The sequence below is a fragment of the Phaenicophaeus curvirostris genome, chromosome 6 (genome assembly GCF_032191515.1).
Source record: "Phaenicophaeus curvirostris isolate KB17595 chromosome 6, BPBGC_Pcur_1.0, whole genome shotgun sequence".
Classification (NCBI taxonomy): Eukaryota; Metazoa; Chordata; class Aves; order Cuculiformes; family Cuculidae; genus Phaenicophaeus; species Phaenicophaeus curvirostris.
Window position 1 is genome coordinate 25693912 of NC_091397.1, and position 23384 is coordinate 25717295.

Genomic DNA, 23384 nt, shown 5'->3' on the forward strand with positions numbered 1-23384 from the left:
TAACTATATCTAAGAATATGCATGTCCAGATTGATGAAAGTATGATGAGCAATCATCAAAAATCTTCCTTAGGGTTTAATTACAAACACTGAAATAAATCTCTACATGGAGACTGCTGTTTCACAGCCTAATTTCTGCGTTCCCCTGAAATATTAAGCATGTTGTAATCCATTGATTATACACTGGAGGATTTTCCTGGCCAAGAATAGGAACTGTCTTAAACAAGTATTTTCCAGAACAAAAATGTAAACTGTATTAGTTCATCATGTTGGTTACTGTATCATAGCTACAGCATATATCCTATCCTAAATCCTTTTCATGTGTAATACCTCGGAATTCATCTACTCATAAAATAATCGTGACTCTACATTCTCTGTCCCTTATTGCTATGTTGCACCAGAGATGTAGCTGTACAGGAATTCAGTGCATTGGTTTCATAGAAAGCAAAATCTTGGCAAACGGAATAGCCTAGCCATGTATAACAGCAATGAAATACAAATTAGTGTCAAATGGCTATCACAGCAGGCTCCATTCTCTCAGCAGCAGGAAAGCCGCAGTGGCAGCAATTGATTTTGGCAGAAATATGAAGGTCTAATGCTACTAAAATTTTATATTGCTTGGTCTTCTAAATGTAATTTCATTTGCTTTAGTGTTTAATGCTACCTCTGAAATCCTATCCCTTTGCCTTTTGTAATGCTGGTAGCGCTGGTATGACACAAGCAGAAACGATACTTCAAAGACCCTTCCTTCTTAAAGGAGCTGATCTTGGAACCTGGAGACTTGGCTTCAGCATTTCAGTGGACCAGGAGAACTGTCCTGACCAAGATGGGGGAAATAAAAAGTATTCGGACTCAGGGTTGCAATAAATTCCTTCTCAAGAGTAAACAAAAGGGGATGGCGGGTACTGTCAGTCTGAGTCACTGTCGCATCCCAAAGCTTCTCCTTTTGAGAGATGCTTATGATGGCGTCCTTACCCAGAGATAAGGGTGCAGGTTTAATCTAATGCTTAATGAATATGATTAATCAACTTAATAAGCCTCATCCTCTGTCACTGTGACACCATGATTCATGCTGAAGATACTTCACCAGCAGACACATTGATTTCAACGTCACTATTCAAGAGATAAAGGTCAGCTCAGCATGAGCAAAAGTAGTGGGAGCTGGCTGGCATTTCTTTTGTCATAGAATCATAGAATCGCTTGGTTGGAAAAGACCTTTGAGATCAAGTCCAACCATACCTGTCCAGTACTAAACCATATCCCTGAGCACTTCATCCACCCTTCTTTTAAATATCTCCAGGGATGGTAACTCAACCACCTCCCTGAACAGCCTCTGCCAGTGCACAATAACCCTTCTGTCGAAATATTTTTTCCTGACGTCTAATCTAAACCTCCTCTGGCACAACCTGAGGCCATTTACTCTAGTTCTGTTGCCTATTACCTGGGAGAAGAGACCAACATCCACCTTGCTACAACCTCCTTTCAGGTAGTTCTAGACAGTGATAAGGTCTTCCCTCAGACTCCTTTTCTCTAGTCTAAACAACCCAAATTCCCTCAACTTCTTCTCGTAAGACTCGTTCTCCTTTGCCAGCTTCATTATGGTACTTCAGATGCATCCAGAGTAATCAGATATTAGAAGCAAAACCCCTTCCCAGAAGTGGCCTCACATCACTATTGATACAAATTACAGTAGTAAGTAAATAAAGAAAGTTGTACTGTGTTGCTTTATACTTTACCAAAAGAGCAGGTGTGAAAACATCTGAGGAAATGTAGACTATCACATGAAAAATGAATAATGCTTCTCTTTTTGCATCTGTTATTTTCTAATATGTAACATTTCTGAGCAATTTAACATTTAGAACACAAAGCAAGTATGCTGAAATGATTATGCTAATGAGTTTGTGCCTGATCTCTTATGAATATTATATTTATAAGAGCATGTTCTGTCCCCCTTGGCATCTTCACTTCCCTTCTCTCTGCAAAGACATCTCCAAGGGATGCCTGAAGGTAAGAAACAGAGCCAGTAACATTAAATGCCCCTCTCTGAATTATAATTGCAAAATCTGGTCCTTTCATGTTCATATTATTTTTAAAAGGAATATTAGAAACACTACCACTTCCAGGTGGCTATATCTAAGGTATATACCCATCTTTCATATTCAGTCGAGACAAACAGGCACCTGTAGAATGATTCCTGCAGATTCGGTTTAAAATTTATTTTAGGATGACATGAATTAGTTCCTCTAAATGTCTATTTTTACATAATCTATCAATTTCTACATTGGTCACAAGAATACAGTCTCATGGCTTTGATGAAACTGCATATGAGCACCTGCTGGGGAACAAAAGGAATAAACACTTCAAGCATTGCCCTTGCTTGATTCTTCAGGATGCTTCAGTACTTTCCAAATCCAATCACATCCTGATATCATACTAAAGATGGTCCAAGTAATAGACATGGTCCAAGAGTCTCTCTCCCACTGTAGGGAAGGATCAGGTTCATGACCATCTGAGGAACCTGAACATATAGAAGTCTGTGGGACCCGATGAGATGCATCCAAGAGTCTGAGGGATATTTGTATAGCCTTGGTAATCAGGAGAAGTCCCTGGTGACTGGAAGAAGGGTAACATTTTGCCCATTTTTTAAATGAGTAGAAAAGATGACCCTGGGAACTACTGACCTGACAGCCTCACCTCTGTGCCTGGGAAGGTCATGGAACAGATCCTCCTAGAAGCTATGCTGAAGCACATGGAGGATGGGGAGGTGATCAATGGCAGCCAGCATGGCTTCACCAGGGGCAAATCCTGTATGACTAACTTAGTGGCTTTGTATGATGGGGTAACCACAGCAGTAGACATGGGAAAACCAACAGGTGTGATCTATCTCGGCTTCTGAAAAGCCTTTGACATGGCCCCCCACAACATCCTTCTCTCTAAATAGGAGAGATATGGATCTGATGGATAGACTGTTCAGCGGATAAGAAACTGGTTGGATGGTCATATTCAGAGAGTAGTGGTCAATGGCTTGAAGTCCAGGTGGAGATCCACAAGTGGTGTCCCTCAGGGACACAGTGCTACTTAATACCTCCATCAGTTATATAGACAGTGAGATTGACTGCACCTTCAGCAAGTTTGCAGATGACACCAAGCTGAGTGGTACAGTTGCCACACTGGTAGGACAGGATATAGTCCAGAGGGACCTGGATAGACTGAAGAAGCGGGCTTGTGTGAACCTCATGAGGTTCAACAAGGCCAATTGCAAGGTCCTACACCTGAGTTGGAGAAATAGCCAATTTCAGTGCAGGATTGTAGGACAGGACGTGCTGGAACTTGTTAGTCAGAGACCCTGGGAGGAGTGAGATAAGGCTTTTGTTTAGAAAGAAATAGAGACTACTGCCTCCGTGCGGATGAGCACGGGTGTCTGCGGTTGCTAAACAGTGGCCTTGATGAGAGGAGCTGCTGCTGTTGCTGAAAGCAAGTAGATGTTTAAAAAAGGCTCATTTGTATTAACCAATCTGTAATTGCCTAGTGTAGTGTAAAAACCAATCAGTATGAAACACGCATTGTATAACCACTATAAATATGTGCTTTAAACGCAATAAATCGGACGCTTTTGCTTGTATCAGGCTAAGTCCCGTCTCTTAATCGCGGCAAATTGGCGACCCCGATGTGATACGGACGAGATTACCAAAGGGTCAGAGAACCACATGGCTGAGTGGCATGCTGCGAGTCCCACGGAATATTGAGTAAATTGCTGAAACGAAGCAGAATTGAATAAGTTGCTGAAACGAAGCAGAAACCGGCCGGTCAAAAATCCCTCTGGAGCATAGAGTTGAGCTGTGGGAAATGGGAAAAATGGGGAATCAGGTTTCTTCCCCTGAAAGAGACGTATATGAACTTAGGAAAGCCCTCCTTCAAAAGCATGGGAAAAATATCTCTGTGCATGATCTTAAAGTAATACTTAAATGGGTACAGGCGAAAATACCCACTGTAACTGCATCCACTATCTTTACGCAGGAACTCTGGGATGATGTGGGGGTGAAACCGTGGGATGCTACGATAGAGGAAAAAAAAGGAGCGAAAAAGCTGAGGGCTCCCTGGCAGAAAGTTTTTGAAGCGTTAAAGGCGCATGTCGGCTCAAAAAAGCAGAGCGATAATTTTGAGCCGAGTGCAGGATCATCAACAACTGTACTAACCCCTCACCCCCCTAAACTGGCTGCGCTTGCCTCTGCAACCCCCGACGGGAGGGCTGACTATCCCTTTGATCTGGGTCCGATAGACAACGACAAGGAGCCCGATCAACCCCCTCACTGTCCCTCAGACCAACGGGTGCAAGTCAGGAGGGAGGCACAGCAGCAGGGAGAAATTGAAATAGTGCAAGCTTTGATCCGTGCATGGCATGGCGGTCCGCGCTGGGAACTAATTAGTGATGAAGTGATAAAGGAGATTCCAAAAAACTGTAAAAAGAGAACCAATCCACCCAGCCGAGGGCCACTCCCCCAGCCCTCCAGCTCCTGTGGAGCAGCTCGCCGCAGGGGAGACCTCTGCCCTGGGCTGGGGGGTGGGGGGCGCCTGCTGCTGCCCTGAAACCCAAGCAGTTTCAGCATTGCAGGAGGGCCTGTTAACAGATATGATGAGAAATGGCTCAATTACCTACAACAACAGCTGTGATCATTTACCTATCAAACAAAGCATTTTAAAAGTGACTGCCACACGCAAGGCCAGGAGAGAGGGCCTAAAATCTGCCCTCAGTGTGGAAAGGGCAAACATTTTACCAGTTGGTGTAAATCAAAATGGGATAAGAACGGGACAGTATTGTCAGAAAACCAGGAGCAAAGCATGGTTCAGAGGCACGTACCAACACACACGCCTCCGCAGCAAGCAGCAGCTCTCACCTCAGAGCAAGAACCAGAGGCAGCACCAAGATAGACGTGATCACCACCATTGCAGTAGTGCTGCAATCATCTGCACTTCACACAATACCATGGAACATAAAAGGACCATTGGAGGGTGGCTTTACTAAGTTGTAATTAGAATGATTATCAATAATTTGGTTGGGAATAGGCATATGGGCATATGGGGAGACAGAGGCTGTCTCGAAAAAGAAAAAAAACAAAAAAAAACCCCCAAAAACCCCCAAACCAAAACAACTACTGTAAGTGAAATATTTGTTAGATAATCGATATAAGCCTTATTAGATAATGCATCTACGTATTTTAAGTGTTGTATGTTCCTGGTACCGTGTGTAATTTAAATATCCGTAACATGGAAAAATTGTGGATCCAATAGTGATAACCAACAAAAATGTATGTATGAATGTATTCGGCTAGCTGAGAAATGGGTGGTTGTGTGTGTGTGTGTGTGTGTGTGTTTGAAGCACTTCAAACATTTGTAAGACTTAAAAATTGGTTTTGATTAATCTTGAAAATACATTTCTGGGACCTTTCAATCTCAAATGTCCACTAAGCCAGCAAACAGGTAAATTTACCTGGGGATCTTTGGAATGAAAGGCTTCAGAAGGAAAAGTTTTAAAATACCTAGCAAAACATGCAGCTGTATGTGTGTGAGTGCCCCCCCCCCTTCTCCTTCCTTTCTAAGTTTTTTTTTCTTTCAGCTTTGAAGAAGACCAGAGGAGTTAACCGTGTTATCTCTCTAGGGGAATGTTGTGAGAACACTCTGCATTCCAATGTCACTCGTCAGCAATTGCTGGGTCCTAGTGCAGACAACCTTTAGGGATAATTGAGGCAATGATAGAGGAAAATTCAAAAGCTTCATTATGAATTATTGAGTGGATATTTTACCACACTAACCCCAAAAACCATACTCACTAAATTTGAAATGATTACAATGATAATCACCAAGGGAAGAAAAAGAAGTGTTCAGTTATTAGGCCAAGGCTCGACAATCATTTATATCCCAATGACAAAAGAATGTGCTAAGTGGTGCATGGTAAATATTTTGAATTTATAAGTAGATCTAATAGATTATCCAGAAAGTATTGATATCCATTTACCAAGTCATGTCATTATTGAACGTACCCATCAAGTAATAAAAACATTGTTAGCAAAACAGAAAAAGGGGGGAATCAGGAGAGACACTAAGGAGCAATGGAGCAATATGTAATGAATTTTTTGCGATTAGCAGGAGATAATCAAATTGTGCCAAAGCTGAAGCATGTACAAACCATGTCATCAAAATTAGAGCAAATATAAGACAATGTGAAAGTGCTATTGAAAAACAGTTATTATGGGCAATGGACAGGTCTGTATAAGCTACTAACATGGGGACGAGGTTCTGCTTGTGTTTTAACAGATACAGGACCACTTTGGGCACCTGCGAGGTGGATCAAGCCCACATTGCTGCGTGACAACTGTTGAGCCCCAGCCACGAAAACAGTCAACAAGAATAAGGAGGACGTTAACATTATGGATGCTTTTAATCTTATGGGTGGTAGTTAAAGGATGTCCCTGGGTGATCGATTCTCAAAAGAATGGGTGGATAAGATTCTTGTTGTGCAACAGGAAGGGGGAGATGTAGGACAGGATGTGCTGGAACTTGTTAGTTGGAGACCCTGGGAGGAGTGAGATAAGGCTTTTGTTTAGAAAGAAATAGAGACTACTGCCTCCGTGCGGATGAGCACGGGTGTCTGCGGTTGCTAAACAGTGGCCTTGATGAGAGGAGCTGCTGCTGTTGCTGAAAGCAAGTAGATGTTTAAAAAAGGCTCATTTGTATTAACCAATCTGTAATTGCCTAGTGTAGTGTAAAAACCAATCAGTATGAAACACGCATTGTATAACCACTATAAATATGTGCTTTAAACGCAATAAATCGGACGCTTTTGCTTGTATCAGGCTAAGTCCCGTCTCTTAATCGCGGCACAGGATGGGAGATGATGTGATAGAGCACGGCCCTGCAGAGAAAGACTTGGAGGTGTTTGTTAATGAGAAGTTCGACATGAGCCGGCAGCGTGTGCTCGCAGCCCAGAAGGCCAACTGTGTCCTGGGCCACATCAAAAGAAGTGTGGCCATCAGGGCGAGGGAGGTGGTTCTGCCCCTCTATTCCTCTCTTGTGAGACCTTATCTGGAGTATTGTGTCCAGTTCTGGAATCCTCAAACTAAGAAGGCTGTGGAACTGTTGGAACAGGTACAGAGGAGGGCTACAATGATGATGATTAGAGGGGCTGCAGCTCCTCCCATATAAGGACAAGCTGACAGAGCCGGGGTTGTTCAGCCTGGAGAAGAGAAGGCTTCGAGGAGACCTTATAGCAACCTTCCAATACCTGAGGGGGCTACAAGAAAGCTGAGGAGGGACTGTTCATGAAGGCTTGTAGTGATAGGACTAGGGGCAATGGGTATAAACTGGACAGGGGCAGATTTATACTAGATATAAGGAGGAATTTCTTCATGATGAGGGTGGTGAGGCACTGGCACAGGTTGCCCAGGGAAACAGTGGCTGCCCCATCCCTTCAGGTGTTCAAGGCCAGGTTGGATGGGGCCTTGGTCAGCCTGATCTAGTGAGAGGTGTCCATGCCCATGGCAGGGGGGTTGGATCTGGATGATCTTTAAGGTCCCTTCCAACCCAAATTATTCTATGATTCTATATGATTATAAGAGAATAGCTCCCAAAAATGCTGTCATTTGTATGGTTAGAGATATAATCATGTGAGGTTGCATACAATTTCCCTGTTATGGTGACAAAGACCAGTTTAGCACATCATTCCAGTTGTGTTTAACTTCTGCTATCTGCTGTTCAAAGTTGCTAGCTCCCTGGACTGTGATACCATTACTTCAATCATAAAGAGTAAATACTTAAGATAGATACACAGCTGGGGAAGGCAAGGCACTTGACTACTGAATTTCTCTTTCTCTTAATCTGATTTACTTACTGCCCTTGTGAATTTGAACACCACACCTGATAGCTACATGGAGTGCAAGGTCCAAAGCAAGTAGCCTGGTTAAAGTCCATTGTTCTACACTACACAGCAGAGCTGTCCAAGTACCTTTCACACTGAACAGATGAAGTATCATGTGTCATAAAAATGTTAAGATCCTTTGAAAGGAGAATGATTTGGAACATTTGGGTTTGGGAGCACTGGAAGGAACAACTCCCTGGGAAAGTGTTATGGAAATGGTATGTACTGATAGTACATATATTAGCAGGTCACTGAGATGTCAGCTTATTTATATGCATCGAACTCAGCATCAAGGCAACAAAGGATTGACTGCAAGAAAGGACATCCTAAACCAAAGGCAGCCTATATGCAGACTAAACAAAGACTCAGTGCATTTAGAGGTGATGGTGGAAAGACAATGAACAGAGTAGGAGCCTCCTCTTGTGGCCTGTGAGCATGGACTGCAAGAGTGTGACTCAGTAAAACTGGTTTTGTTTGAAAATAAACCCACCTTTCCCTCACTTGAGGTCTCACGTTGGGCTTTACTACCCTACAGTGCTGCATCATGACTTCCTACAATCATGAGAATCAATCTCTCTCAATTAAATTAATATTTCATAACTCATACAAACAGTGAGAGCTTCAGCAGTAAGTACTAGGCTGGCTAAGACCTATGTGTTTAGCACATGCTCAATAAAGTGTGGGTAACTTATTTTGATTCTGCTCTATCTGACTCAGATTAGACACTTACAGTTTCATGAATCTCAGTCCTAGGAAAGACATGCAGTCTTTCTACTGCTGTTTGTCTGCAAATGGGCCATCCTGAACCTGATAAAATTTTCCATATACGAAAATGAGAGAAATCTATGTGATATATTTTTTTTATTTCAACAAATTGGCATTGCCCACCAAAATAATAAGGCTGGAAAAACCATTTTGATACAAACAACCCAAGCAACATTAGAAATAACAGAATGGACCATTATTAGTTACACCTGATTCAGACTAAAAACACATCTACATTCGCATGTATATGAAATTATTTAAGATACACAAAATAAATTATAGTAATTTACTATAATGCAGTTTTAAGAGATTAAATCCCTCAAGCACGATACCTGTAGATCAAACATAAAAGAAATTATTGCATCACGTTACCAGAATCTGTTGCCAAAGGGTCCAGCAATAATTCATATCTTGAGTACAGTAAAAATGCCCTCTTTGTTTTTTAAAAAGCCTCTACACCACAAAAGCAGGATTTCTATCAAAAATTTCCAATATCCTTTCTGGCTATTTTGAACTGAGCTTTTATTGATTCTTTTCACCTGGCCTGTTATGTTCCTAGTAGAAAAAAAGTTCCACTGCAATTACATATTTGTGTTGCAAGAAGGAAGCTCCAATCAGCAGTCCAAATTTCTCAGTATTCACTCACAAGGTCTATTAATTCAATATTTTACAGATATTCAAATAAATACAAAGAAATGGATGGCTTGTCAATGCTCTTACTTATTCTTTTCCATTTAGTGGTGATAAAGTCATTCAGGTGTGGAAACTGAGGTGCAATAAAAGAGCAATATTATCTACTAAACTGGCATAAAGTCCAAGACAGAACTGCTAGATAGACTGACTCCAGGACTGGCATTTGGTTCTCATATACTTACACTCCTCTCATTACATTTATATTGTGGCAGCCATAGTTTTGAATGGTTTGTTAGCAGTTTTTGAAGTAACAGTGTATTACAGAGAGCTCCACTAATAGAAATGCAGGCTTAGGATGTGATTCTGTTTCTGGAATGTGGTACCTGAACAGAAACATGCTGATGTCTAGGTTTTCAAGGACTGAAAAGCAAAGTTTGACAGATATCATTCTCTTTAAAAATAGAATTAAGAATCATCCTTGCTTATGAAATTTTCTTGTTGTTGTTCCTTTCTTGAACAAGTAGTGCCTTGTCAGAATGGAGCCTTTGAAAAGCATAACAATAATGCTGAGCTTAAACAGACTGACTGAAAACACCTGAATAAATTGCTGTTGCCTCCTATTGATCTCCAACTTCACCTCAGACAGTAAATTGAGATCTCACTTGATGAAACATAAAAAATAAGCAAGCTATTTCCATTTATAGTTAATGAAATTTGGAAAGTAAAACATAAAAGAAAAAATTCTAAGACATAAATAACCTTTTACAACTGCGATTTTTACTTGAGATTGAAGTGGTCTCTCTCTGTGTTACACGATACTTCGGTCAGCCTGAATGAGTAGGCAGCCTTTTCTGGATGCTCTGTGTTTATGAAAATAGTGGTTTCAAGCTCTGTTTGCTGCAGATGAAGAAGATACAAGACAGCAGCACAACATGTCACAGTGTCTGGGCAAATAGTTGTACATAAAGACAGTGGCATCCTTCAGGTTTGATTTCATCTCATGGTTGACAGATGCCAGTGCATGGTGCGGAGTATAGCACATTCATTCAGCCACACTTGTGAAACATATTCGTGAATATTTGAATGGTTTGTGAACAGCTCTTTTCACTCTGTCAGATCAGATCAAGAGCAGAGGTAAAGACTGTGCTGCTAACTTGTGGTAAAATAACACCAGAATAAAACCGTAGTATCTACGTGTTGTTTCCCATGTATTTGTGTTATTTTGTGCCACACTGCTTATCTCTGTAGTTATGTACTTCTAAAACATAAGCCACAGGTAGAACTCTATAGTTAGATAAATATATAGATAAGTGGCACACCACAAACTACCACAAATGCACGGTAAACATGATATTCTTGGTTTATATGTTTCACTGAAGCTTGTACTCACTATTAAACACATATGCAGAAGTTTAGGTTGCTCTAACACCAGTACAATTTTGAAGATGGCACCTTTAAACAGGTATTACTCATAATCCCAGTGGGAGAGTTACCTGTTATCAGAAGGTATCTGTGTATGAATGTCCTGTGGTCAGTGCAAGGCTTGAAAGAGCAGGATTTTGCAAGGCAGAGCTGATGTGAGGCCCTGGTAAGCAGTGGAGCATTCAAGACCATGCTTCTGGATCCATCAACAACTGTAGTTCCTCTCTTATCACAGAGCTATGCTCCAATACTTGGCATTTCACCCCGAGACACATAACTCATCTCAATAGTCTTAATTTTTAAGGAATTATCTAATTCCTTCAATCAATCTTTCTCCTTCACTGAGACTCTGATGGTGAAGGTGATGACAAGAGGAGAGACAATTATTTGATCATAGAGATAGGAAAGGCTTCTTGAATATCCAAATAGACAGCTTTATCAGAACTTCTATCCAGTTACTTCAAACCTTGTCTTGAAGTCAGTGGTGCATAGTATATATAGATATTAGAAATACGCACCCACTCTTATCTCTAGGGAGTAGTACTTTTCTTTTATCCTCCTAGAATTTAATTAAGAGAAACATTAGATTAGAAGCCTCTAGCAGATAAACTCAGCAATATGATTTCATCTGTAATTGGCTCCATCTCAGGAGAATTACAGGAGTCCAATGAGATAAAACAATTCTTTTTTTGCTTGCTAATAAGCGTATATAAAGATGAACAACCACACCAAGAATTAGTAATGCACTTCTAACATTCCTTCACCTTTCTTAGCATTTTTTTTTCTCTTCAAGTCCAACTTCTACCTTTCAGAAATTTACTTTATGTCAAGAAGTTGTGAAGAGTGAAAGGCAAACACCAGAAAGTGACAGCTGTACTCCAGAGAACAGCGACATCCATTCTGGAGTCTGCTGTTGCATTTCATGAATCAGTCAAATGTTCTCCTAGGAGCCACTGGTTCAGTCATGCTTTGGGTATATTTATTTTGAAGGAAACAAAACCCCTGTATGTTATGATACTAAATAGCAGCATTTTCTGGTTAATCAGACTGTAATAGAAAACTCTTGTACATTATGTGCACTTGCACATGGGAGTGAGCTGTAGCAAGAAGCCTGCGGTCTCTGCTTGGGATGCTGCAAGACCAGGCTGACTTGCACTTATATAAACAGAGTGTTTGACTTAGACCAAGAACACCTGGCATCACGTCTTTGTTCTGTTAAAATGAAAAATGACAAATTGGAAATAAAACTCAGTTAATTTTAATTATGGTTTGATTGAACAATAAAAAGTCTCAAGAAATACATTTGTAAAAGTACTGCATAATGAATTTCTTGTTAATAAAGCCAATACAAGCTGCATTCATTAACACTATCTCTATTCTGAGTCCTTGAAATCACAGACTAACCTATGCCTGAACTGAGAGCCTAGAAGGTAAAACCTCCAGTTATATCAGTTCTTTAGGAATATGCTCAGCTTCTCCTTTCAAGAGAATAAATGCTATAATGAAGTCCTATTCTAGCTTTTGCGTTCTGATTATTTGCAAGTAGTTATTCATAATGCCACTTTGTAGTCTGACAAAGAAGATTGTATGACTAGGAACAAATCCTACTGTCTTTCCTCAGTACTGAAGCAAATCTCAGCAGGAGTTCAGTGAAATCTGTAAAAGCTGAATAGAAGCTAGCAAAGAGCATTTTTAGGCCTCAAATCGGCAAGCATTTTTCTATCTATTTAATATTATGAACATGAATAGTCGTGGAGATTGCAAAAGTCAGTTGGAGTGATTTTTTTTGTTGTGGTTTTTTTTTACTTTCTTCCTTGCTTATAAATGTAACCTACCTATTTTAACTGAAAAAGCCTGAGCTGCTTATAGGAGAGAAAATTAGAATGCTGCCAAGTATGATTATGAGAATTTAGAACTAGTCAGAAGCAGCATATAGGCTTTTTCTAACATTGTACATGGACTATTTTCCCTTTTTACAGGAAGTATTTAGAAAGGTGACTTTTTTTGGTTACAGAAGAACTGAAATACTTTCAAAAGTCTAATGTTCTACACAATAGAAAAAAACCCCTCTGCATATTAATCCTAAAGCACAGTTCACATCCTACACATATATTTTAAAGTTCATTTGAGTGGTTAAACATGGTCTACATACAGGAATTAATTTTATTCTTACTAACGTCATAGTATTTGAACTGTGTTTTCTGTCTCATTTCAATGGTTCTCCATGTAGTTCACACAAAAATCAATTTAGAAAAGCTAATTTGTATTTCTCTGAGAGAGACAATACTAGTGGTTCCAGGGATAGTGAAGTACAATAGTCCTGCAGCAGGCATTTATCACAACTTGGACTTTCATTGTTTTCTTTGTGAAAGAACTGGTCAGCTTTAATTTGAACAGAAGTCATGACAACCAGTCTTTCATTTACTGTATTTAATGTATTTTGTAATAGAAGCATCAACTATGAACTATGGTTAATCATTGAATTTAAATCTTTGTAACTATGATATATAATTTTTAATTACTATTGGTGAACTTTATTTGAAAGAAGCATGTTTATATTTCTTTTTTTCACAGTATTTTCAATACAGAATTATTTACATCCTCAACATACCATCAGCAAATTTTATGTTGGTGCAAACTCCCGCAGTTTCTCACTAAACTATATCAGCTGAGAATTTGAAACCGTAAACTAATTCAAATAATCATTTCAATGAATTACATCTTTTATAAGAACAGATACACAAAGCAGACTGCTGTATCACCGTACTGATTACTGAATTCCTAGTTTTATTATAACTATATGTAGATTAATAACTAAAATGAATTATTGTAATTCTTTGCCAGATATCAGTGCTAATGCTACTTTGCTAATTAAATATGACAGTTTTAATATAGTACTCTGACTAAATCATTAGTGGTAAGGGACCTTCTCCAATTGGCTGGAAGCACTAAAGAAAATTAATCAAAATATTAGCAAATTAATCTTCATTGAACAAAGCCATTCTAATACACAGCTAATCTCCTGTTACCTTTCTGGAAGCAATATCGATAATCAAATCCATAAGTAAAATCTAAAAATGGAAAAACATGAGAAATAAGCTGTCCCGAAGAAGTACAATCTTTTGCACAGTGATGCTCAAAATACCCATGAGAATATCAATGTAGTATTTTTGTGTTGTTTTGGCAGGAAAAAATCAGTCTGTTGTTGGACTAATCATGTGAGGTTGATGAGTATTAGCAATGTCACAAAATGTGAAAAAGAAAAAAAGCCTAAGCATTTCCAGAAGAAGTGATACTATATTTTTTGTGCATAAATCACATGATCACAGAAACATCATCTGCATGTTGCACACATCCTTGGCTACTAATTAGGAAAATATTGGACTTGACCATGATGTGTCCACATGTACACCCAACTTTGAAAAATGGAGGAGTTGTTTAATTCTAGAAGTACAGCCCAGAAGGATAAAACTGGCTAGTGAAATATTTGTATCCATTATGTGGGAAGGTCATTTTGTATGAACTCTTCTCCAGTCAAATAGCTTTTTGCCTCATCCTCTGTCTGCTAGCCTATGACCAGCAGGACTGCCTGCATTGCTTATCCTTGCTCCTACATTTTCCCAGGGGCAGCAGTATGGTTCCTCCCTGGGGAATAGTTAGTAGCAGGATTTGCCCATCAGGACAAGGTTGAACAGTGAAGGGAAGGAGGCATTCAAATACTTAGCTGCCTCTAGGGCTCACTTTGCTTCTCCAATTCTCTCCAATTTACACTCAGAGGTACATACAATAAGAATGTGAACTAGTAATCCCTAGAGAATCTCTGAAAATAAATCAAAATGAAAGAGTCCACCCTATCCCCAAAGCCAGACTCCACACTCCAGCATCACTTTTTGATTTCACCAGTCCCTTGTACTCATAGACCTGAAAAATAAACAAAGAGCATAAATTAATTGTTTTATTTCTGGAAGTGGCTTGTCATTCTATTAAATTGCCTATTTGTTATCTGCCCAAATGATAAAGATATTTAGCTCATGATTGCTTCTTCTTCAGGAAGAAAAGCAACTGGAGCAGGATATGAGTAGTTCTGGGCAATTGATTTTTACTACTGTAATGTTCCAAAATTAGGACCCCAGCTCCACCATGGTAACTATGAGGCAAACTGGTACAGCACCTTGTTCTAGAGAGTGCCAAATCGCACACAGGACTCAGATTATATAGTAAGACACAAGGAGAAAAAAATGATGGAAGAAAAGAGTGTCATAAAACCACCACAGCTCACAGCACTTCAGATACCTGCAACCACGCATCACAGTAATACTCAGTTCTGAGTGTTTGCATTGTTTAGTATTATACACAGTGGAGTCATTTCACAGCCGCTTGAAACAAAGAAAGTTAGCCACAGTGTCTCATGAGGCTTGAAGGATGGAAAGTCTATGCAGAATTAAATTAAATGTTTGGTTAAAACTTTTAGCTGCCTGGATGTTTATAGAGTTTCTTCAAGCTAGGAAACTACCAACGTTGCTTAGTGTTTTGCTGAACTTTCCCTAATTTGTAATCAGAAGTTACACAGAAAAGGAAAGTGTGGGAGATCTCACTTTGAAAAACAAATCACAGCCTTTACAGAGGATTTCATACTGAGAAACAGTATCAAAAGAAGTTTAGTTAGCCGACCTACCTTCACTGCATCGCAGAACCAGTACCTCCCTCCAAAACTGGAGAGAAAGGCAGAAAGGTTACTGAGAGAGGAAGCCCTCCCTGATGTGTCTCACAGGGCACAAAGTACGTGAAGACAGTTGAAGGGAGCTACTGACCCCTGGAAGACCAGCACCTGAGAGTGTGAGTGTGAGTGTGTGCACTGCCCTGCCAGCCAGAGCCTTATCACATTCATGAATTCAGGCTACCTCATAAGAAATTAGAATTCATGTCTTGTTCCAAAATGAGAGCCAACACAAGGCCTGAGTCACCTGTTTCAGAGAACAATCTCATGAGAAGTAATCACTAACAGCATTATAAATTTTTCCTTGTGCCAGACCTGCAATTCTTTTCTTTGACATTGGTTTCCAAAAAATGTCCAAGATAATATCACTTAGCCTATTCCCTGGAAGAGCATCAGAGCAGATAGGGGAATAGGGTAAGAGAACTAAAATGAGATTTGCTTAGTAAATTATTCTTCTTTTGACACTTTTGGGAACTTTGTAAACAGAATATGCGGAGAGGGATAAAATTAGCAAAATACTGCAGTAAACTGAGTTTTCAACAGGTATGGATCTGTGCCTTGGAGTTCAGCAAAGTTCAGTTCTATTTTGAAAACAGCCTGCTTCTTAAGGCCTTTTTCCCAGCACATAAAGATCCCTGCAAAAAGGATGAGAAAGTGTTTGAACAGCAGGTTAAGATGAGGTTTCAGGGGAAAAGGTATGGATGAGAACCCTCTGAATAGGTACAAATAGGTGAAATAGGGGCAATGTATCTGCCTGCTCATGTTTCAAATACTTAAATATTTTTTCCTGAAGTAGCCCTTCGAACTTAGCCCACTGTAATCAATGGTATTTCACACTGATTTGTCTTAGTTCATACTTGTAATCTCTAGCACAGCAGGGTAATATGTCTTCATCTTCACAGGTCAAATCAACCACTCAGCTACAAGACTATCTTTCACGATACACTGATAAAACCTCCATCCTTTCCCTAAGCTCATGATGGACTTAATTCCATCCTGTTGCAATAGTTACATTTAAAGAACTGAATCAGCGGAATATATTGCAGCTCAGTATATTTAAATAGAAAACCTGTAAGTCTTGTACCCTATTATTTTTTAATGTAAAAATTGTTGTACCACTTACTACGTAATTTTAGTGTTAAATATGACAACAATAATTCTAAGAATCAGAGAGGTATTTTCTATAAACAAATGTGAAGAATAATAAGGCATAGCACCCTCCAAAATCCCCTTTTCAATCAACTGTTACTGATTATTATGGACATTACTGACATAGTGTAATCAGAAGCCATGATTCTGCAACATTTAAAGAGCCAGAAACAGTACAACTGACACTATTGGCAAGTCAGAATCCCAGAGCTGCTGTTACACACAGTTGACGTATGCATCCACATCTCCACCTACAGGGAGAGCCCAGGTACTTCCTGAGCCTGGGGCTGGAGCAATGGTAGCCTCAAAAGTGGGAGGTAAACCCTACTTGAGCTGCTGAGCTGCCAGAGAAAGGACCTGAGACAGGTGAGCAGACTGTGTGACATCAGTGAGGCTGGGACCAGTTTTGCAGGGACCAGATCCCCACACTGCACAGGACTTATGGCCAGAGGCTAAGAACAGGACTTCTAGCATGACTGGAGTTGAAAATCTGTGACTTCTGGCAGCAAGGATGGTCCCTCTCCAACTGTAGATGTTTACTGCAAAAATGTTGACGCCAACAGGAAAACTTTACTGAAGGGGTGAAGTTGGATGGGAGGAGAAGGGAACATGCCCACAGCTTCTGAACTGGAAGAGGTGGGAAATATTAAAATCATAAGGGGAACAGAACTAGGGAAGAAGTCCAGGCGAAAGGAAGTAAACAGCACCTGAAGGTCTGCAGCAAGCAACAGAGGCTCTCTGTGAGGAGAGGTAAGGGCCAAGCTTCTTTCTCTCTGATATCTCTCCCTGCTGTCCCAATACCAAGGTCAAAGGACCGTCTATAGAAAGTTGCCATTTCTGCTACCTCTGAAGATCCTGAAGCTCCTGAGGCTCCACCAACCTGGACTGATGTAGACTGAGGTCTGCTGCTAGCTTTGTTTGGGTGCCTTTCAACCACAGCTTCCATGTCCTCCCTCCCTCTTCTTCCTCTGTAGTGCATTCTCAGGTGTGAGGCTCTAGCACAGCATCCTGATGCACGTCCTGTTGACTGTCTGCAACAGCATGGAGAGAACATGCTGAAGTAAGGAAAAGGGAAAGTGCAGCTCTTCCAGCCCTACTCTTCATCAAAGGAGAGAGAAACAAACCTGTCTGTCCTCGAGTATCTAAGAGACTACACAGCAACCCTCTGCTGTTTGTGGCCATTGTTAGGCAGCCCGAAGGCTTTCAAGGACTCAGTTCAGGGAGGGTGTGCTCCACTGTTTCTGCAATGGCCAGCTCATGTGAGGAACAGATGGAGCTGGGCTCTGAACAGGGTGACACTCTCCTCCTCCAGATGGAGTTGGACTCTGAACAGGGTCACGCTCTACTCCTCAGACTCTGCACCAGGAGGGAGGAATGGCTAGGCTATTAGCAGCCTGCTGTGCCCCAGAAGAGTCTGTATGATCTGCTGTCCTCTGCAGAAATTGAGGAAGGAGAGAGAAAGAGAGGCCTCAGGCATTAAGGTGGTGGTGAATAGCAAGGTAAAAAGGTTCTGTTAAGCAGTGAGAGTGGAAGGAAGCTGCTGGAGGAACATCACTCCTTCATGTTGATTTTTAGTGGGTACTGAATGCAGAGTTGGCTGGAGCCTCCTGCTGCTCCAGGAATCTCTGGGGTAGCAGATGATGTCTGAACACAGCAGAGATGTCCCTCCAGGTGTTTGCCATGACATTGCTCCCACCCTTGGCTGCCTGCCCAAACTGAGGAACAGCTGACCTGCACAACATTGGGATGGCCCTCCATGGCCACCATGCAACCAACTGGACATCTTGGTAGGTACTTCTGCCCATGCAACAGTTTGCCTTCATCCCTTCCGCTGCTAGAGGAAAATGAGAAATACACTCCCATGAAACATCATGACTATACAATGCCAGGCAAGATCCCTGAAGGTTTGGAATGGGTGAGGAAGCCTCGGGAGCAGGACTGCATCATTTCTGCCCACAGTCAGCCACAGACAAAGGACAGGCGACCCTGGGACTTTCTGACAGTATGTGCTTGTGGGGAGAGGAAAGGACGTTATGACAACAGAGTGCTGTTTGTGATCCCTTCATCTGCTCAGCACTTTTAAAGAGGAGAAAACCTCCAAAACTGCTTGTTTCTCTAGGTGTTTGTGGGACAGGATGGGGGTCTGCAGTGTTACTGCATGTGGTGTCATGTCATCTGCTCTTAAGCTGCTGTTCTAGGAGAGGGAAGGAACAACAAGACAGGATTTTTCCCTGGAAATGTGGAGGAGTTACATTGTTACAAGATACTGCAGGTGACAGGGTTGAGGCGGGTGGCCTTGGAAAGATACTAAGATACTAAGATAGTTACTTTAAGATATCTCTCAGAACTCACAGCCCCAGGGGAATTTTATGGTGCTAAATGCATATTTTTATGCTATTAAAAAAACCACAGCAACCCTGATAAGTAGACAAATTATAAACAGTTTTTTTTCACTACAGCTCTAAGCCCAAATCCCAGATCCCACTGCCTGTCCTTCAAACCCACATATATGCATAAAATAGTAATTCACTTACTTAGGTCAGACTCTCATTCATGGGATTGTTGAAGGTGGCTGTGCTAGGAGCAGGCAAAAGAGGTATTCCTACAGAGGCTGAGACAGAGTCAGGAAGAGAAAGCACACTGGAGCGGCACTGTGGAGCTTACTCTCTTCCAGATTGCCCTGTATGGTGCTCCTGGTGCCCAGGCATACAGATGAGTTGGGAGGCTTTGTGCTATATTCCCATCCAAAGGTACCTTTAATCTCTACACAACAGATACGCCTTCTGTTTCAGTCCAAAAGTATGGTGCAAATTTGCATCCTTAAGAATGCAGTCTTCATTTTCTTGACTGTGATGTTTTACTGCTCACCAGTCCTATATTATCTCCTGGTGCTCAGGAGGAGGAATCTCCTGATATTGCTACAGAGTTACAGTGTTTCTGGACAAACTTCTGGCACTCTCACTACACAAATTTAAGAGATGTGGCATTTCCCTGAGGAGTTGGGTTACACTATATTAGTTTCGAGAGACACTGGCGGGGCCATAGATGTCACCAGTGCAAGAAAGAGAAGTAGGAAAAGAGGGATATTTTTAAAAAGTGGTAAAAGCAGACATGGTAAAGAGTGAGGATTTCAAACCAGAAGTCTGGATGGATAAGGCTGGAGCATCAGAGTTTCAAAGGACTGATGGCTTACAGTCACGGGCTACCAGGAAGGCACACATACTATTTATCTTGCAACGGAGGACAAGAAATGTGTCAGCATGTCTTAGGAGAAGTTGATGGTTAAGAATCATTTGTGGACACATGCACATTAGGTATGCCTTTGGCGACTTTGTGAGTGTACAGGCTTGTGAGCTCAGAATCTCGTGTTCCCTCAAGCACTGGAGCACGGCAGGGCACAAGCAGCTAGGGTCAGGAGTTTCTTTAAAACTGCCTAGGTGTTTGAATGAAATCACAGGTGTACATTCAGCCCCACTGATCTTCCTTCTCAGTGGAGCAGAAGAAAGCACATCACAATCCCCTCATCTTTATTTATCAGAACAAGCAACTAAGATGACTGTGAAAAGACTGACTACCCTAAAGTCCTACAGCTTAGCCTTTTTTGCATGTATGGTCATTTTCCAATATCCAGTGAAGTCAATATAACCTGTGAGTAGTTGCAGTAGGCCCCAGGTTTCACGATCATTAAAAATACTCCTTTTGAGGATAGTATCTACCCATGCAAAACTGATTCAAATCAGCTGTGCCACAGATGGAATACTAGTTTGTGGAAGTAGAAATGCCTTCAGTATGACAACAGCCATAAGAAGAGATATAGGCTATTGTTGACTAAACACTGATTAATGGCAAAGCAGATCTATGAAGTTATTTGCACCTTCCGGTAGCCAAACTACCCTTGCAGACAAAAGAAAAGCTCAGCTCTTATTATTCTTGCCAATCCACAGTTCACTGACTAGAAAGAAACCCAGGTGCAGACATCCCTCACTCTAGGATGAAATCTTTTACAAAGTGAAGGATGGATCAGGATAATGGATTCTGGTATCTCAAAGCCAGATATAAAGATATAAAAGCATCTGTAAATCTAAGCATGCATTGAAGCCTCACTGCAATCAACAAAGCCAGACATAATTTAAGAGAGACCAATTTAGCCCTGCATTTTGATGCTTTCCTAAATTGAAACTAACAGGAACCAGATTTAATAGGACCATTGACCATTAATCGGGCCATTGCTCTATATTTCTGAACTCAGCGTTGTCTTCAGCGTACTTCAGGTTCCACATTTACTCTGGAGATCTTTCGTGCATCATGAGAACTTGTAAGCACCAATTAATAGATACGTAGAAGAAATGACAGATGGCTTGATCTAGAAACAGGAAATAAATCTTAACATCCATACACAGCAGCACTCAGGTTCTGCTCAGTTGTCACGTTTTATCACTGCTTTCTGCATGCACGCTAAGTCCCATAGTTACATATACTTGCTTGTCTTAACTAGGAGACACGCATACTGTTCATATTTGCTTTTAAAGTAGTGGCAACTCAGGACATTAATCATGAATCACATTTCTGCAGTATCTCTCAAAGACCCCTGAATCCTTGTCAGACCTTTTCAATTCAAGGCAGGATTTCTCCGTGTTAGGTAGTAACTCAAGATCAACTAGTATTAAGAAGTAGCAGCAAGCACAGCTCCAAGATATTGCTTTCTTATTGATCCTTAATCACTTCCTCAGAAGAATACTGGCAATCATTTTATTTCCAAAATTTCATGTCACTCTGAACCTTTATTTGCTAGATAGAAGTACTTTGTGCACAAAGCAATGTTAGCCTGCGAAGATGTTCATTGAAGCTTTTGGAATGAAGGCATCCTCAAGCAGAGAACAATTCTTCTCAAAGTGCTTCTCTTTTGTCCTTAGAAACAGTTTACAACATGACATTTGTAGAAAATAGATAAACAACCACAGATAAATAGAATTCTTTTATAACACTATCATATGAGCATTAATAAAAGGTCAGAATTTGACACTCAAAAGTGTAGCAGGTTTCTGCTGAAAATAAAACCAAGTCACTTAAGCTCTAATTTGCTTTCAAACATGAATCATGGCACCAGACAGGCATTTCACCTTTCGCTTGTATATGTTAGGTCCCAAAGTAAATTGTGATAAAATGAAATTTAAAAAGCTCTAGGCACAGAATTCAAATACAGATCTCTATCCAAGTTTCTCTCGTCCCCATATTATGGAGTGGTAAGGTCTGCGTTTCAGTTTTTAGAGCAATTCAATTATACTAGCACAATTATACTATTATCCAGTCCTCCTCTTTCCAAGTAAATAACCTATCCATTTTCCTTTGTTTCTTTTATCAGTCTACTGAAGGCAATATTTTGGCTTTGCATACACAACTTCATCTTAGATATTTCCTCAAGATTTGATGGAGAGTTGGTTACTGAAACACCTTGTGAGGAACAGTGTTCAGTGTTCAGTGTACGTCACATGATATATGATATTTATTTATTTCTGTTTTCATATTGCTTTCTTTTTATTTCTATTACCAAATGGTAAAGTTGTGTGCGGAGGCCTGACTGAGAGATATGTATTTGCAAATACAGATTTATAGGCAAAGAAATACATATTAGAAAGGCAACAAACAGATTTCAGGTCACTTTAGCTTGGATATGCCTAGAAACAAATATTTACTTTTATTCATTCTAAAGTTAACTGATGAATAAAATTTCCTTTTAACAGATTCTTGATATCAGTTTTCTTAAATGTTTGTTATACTCAGTTCTCACAGGTCTGTAATAAATGATAAATTTAGAAATGGCTAAAACATTTCAGGAAGCTGAATGAATAGTTGTTGACAAAGCACTTGCACAGATTTGCATGATTCTGTTGTAGCTGAGAGCATTCGAACTGCAAGCCATGAAGCCAAATAAAACCTTCAAACTGACAATTTGAAGCAAATATCGATACTAAATAACATTAGTGAGAGTCCACATGGAAGAAGGAACAAAAAAGAAGGAAATGGATCTAATACCTTCTACTTGTCACCTTGCAAATCCGAAGGATGATTAAATTCTCAAGAAAGAAGCTGTAATTTTCATCATGTGGAGAACTAGGAGAAGCACAGATGATTACCTCAATGCCTGCTCGCAGCCTTTTTTTTAGCCAAACAACCTCCTCAGCCTTCTTCAATGACACGATACCCTTGCAAGACTTGTGCCTCCATGGGCGCCCACATGTGTGCCCTGGGTTGGGAAGGAAGGGATGTCCCCATACGACGGAATCAGCTGTGGATACATGGCTGCACCATAGCTCTGGCAATGGGCAGAGTGTCACTGTGCATACAAAGAGGACAACAAACTTGTCCCATATACTTGGTTTTAAAGTATTCAGCCATACCTTGCTATTAAATGGTACAAATCTGGTAAACTCCTCTGCTTCTTAGGAAGAAGATGACCATTTCGGAATTGTTATGACTGATTACTGGATATACTAAAACCTTCTCATTGTTTCCAAGCAACTCAAAGGACTTACAAAGCGCTTCCTGTTTTCAATGGAAAAAAAATGAAACTTTTCAACTTCTTTAATTATGAGCACTCTGTCTGCCTTCTCTTATGATGAGTATCCAGTTTTGTTGACTAAAGGACATAAGTGGAGAATAGAAAGTCAAATCTATCTGAAAATAAGTTTACTAAAGTGCAAAAAATTCATCACAAATTCTCCAAAAATATAATTTTTGGTTCACTGAAACTACATACAAAACTAAGTGAATGGAGTTGTCTACATTG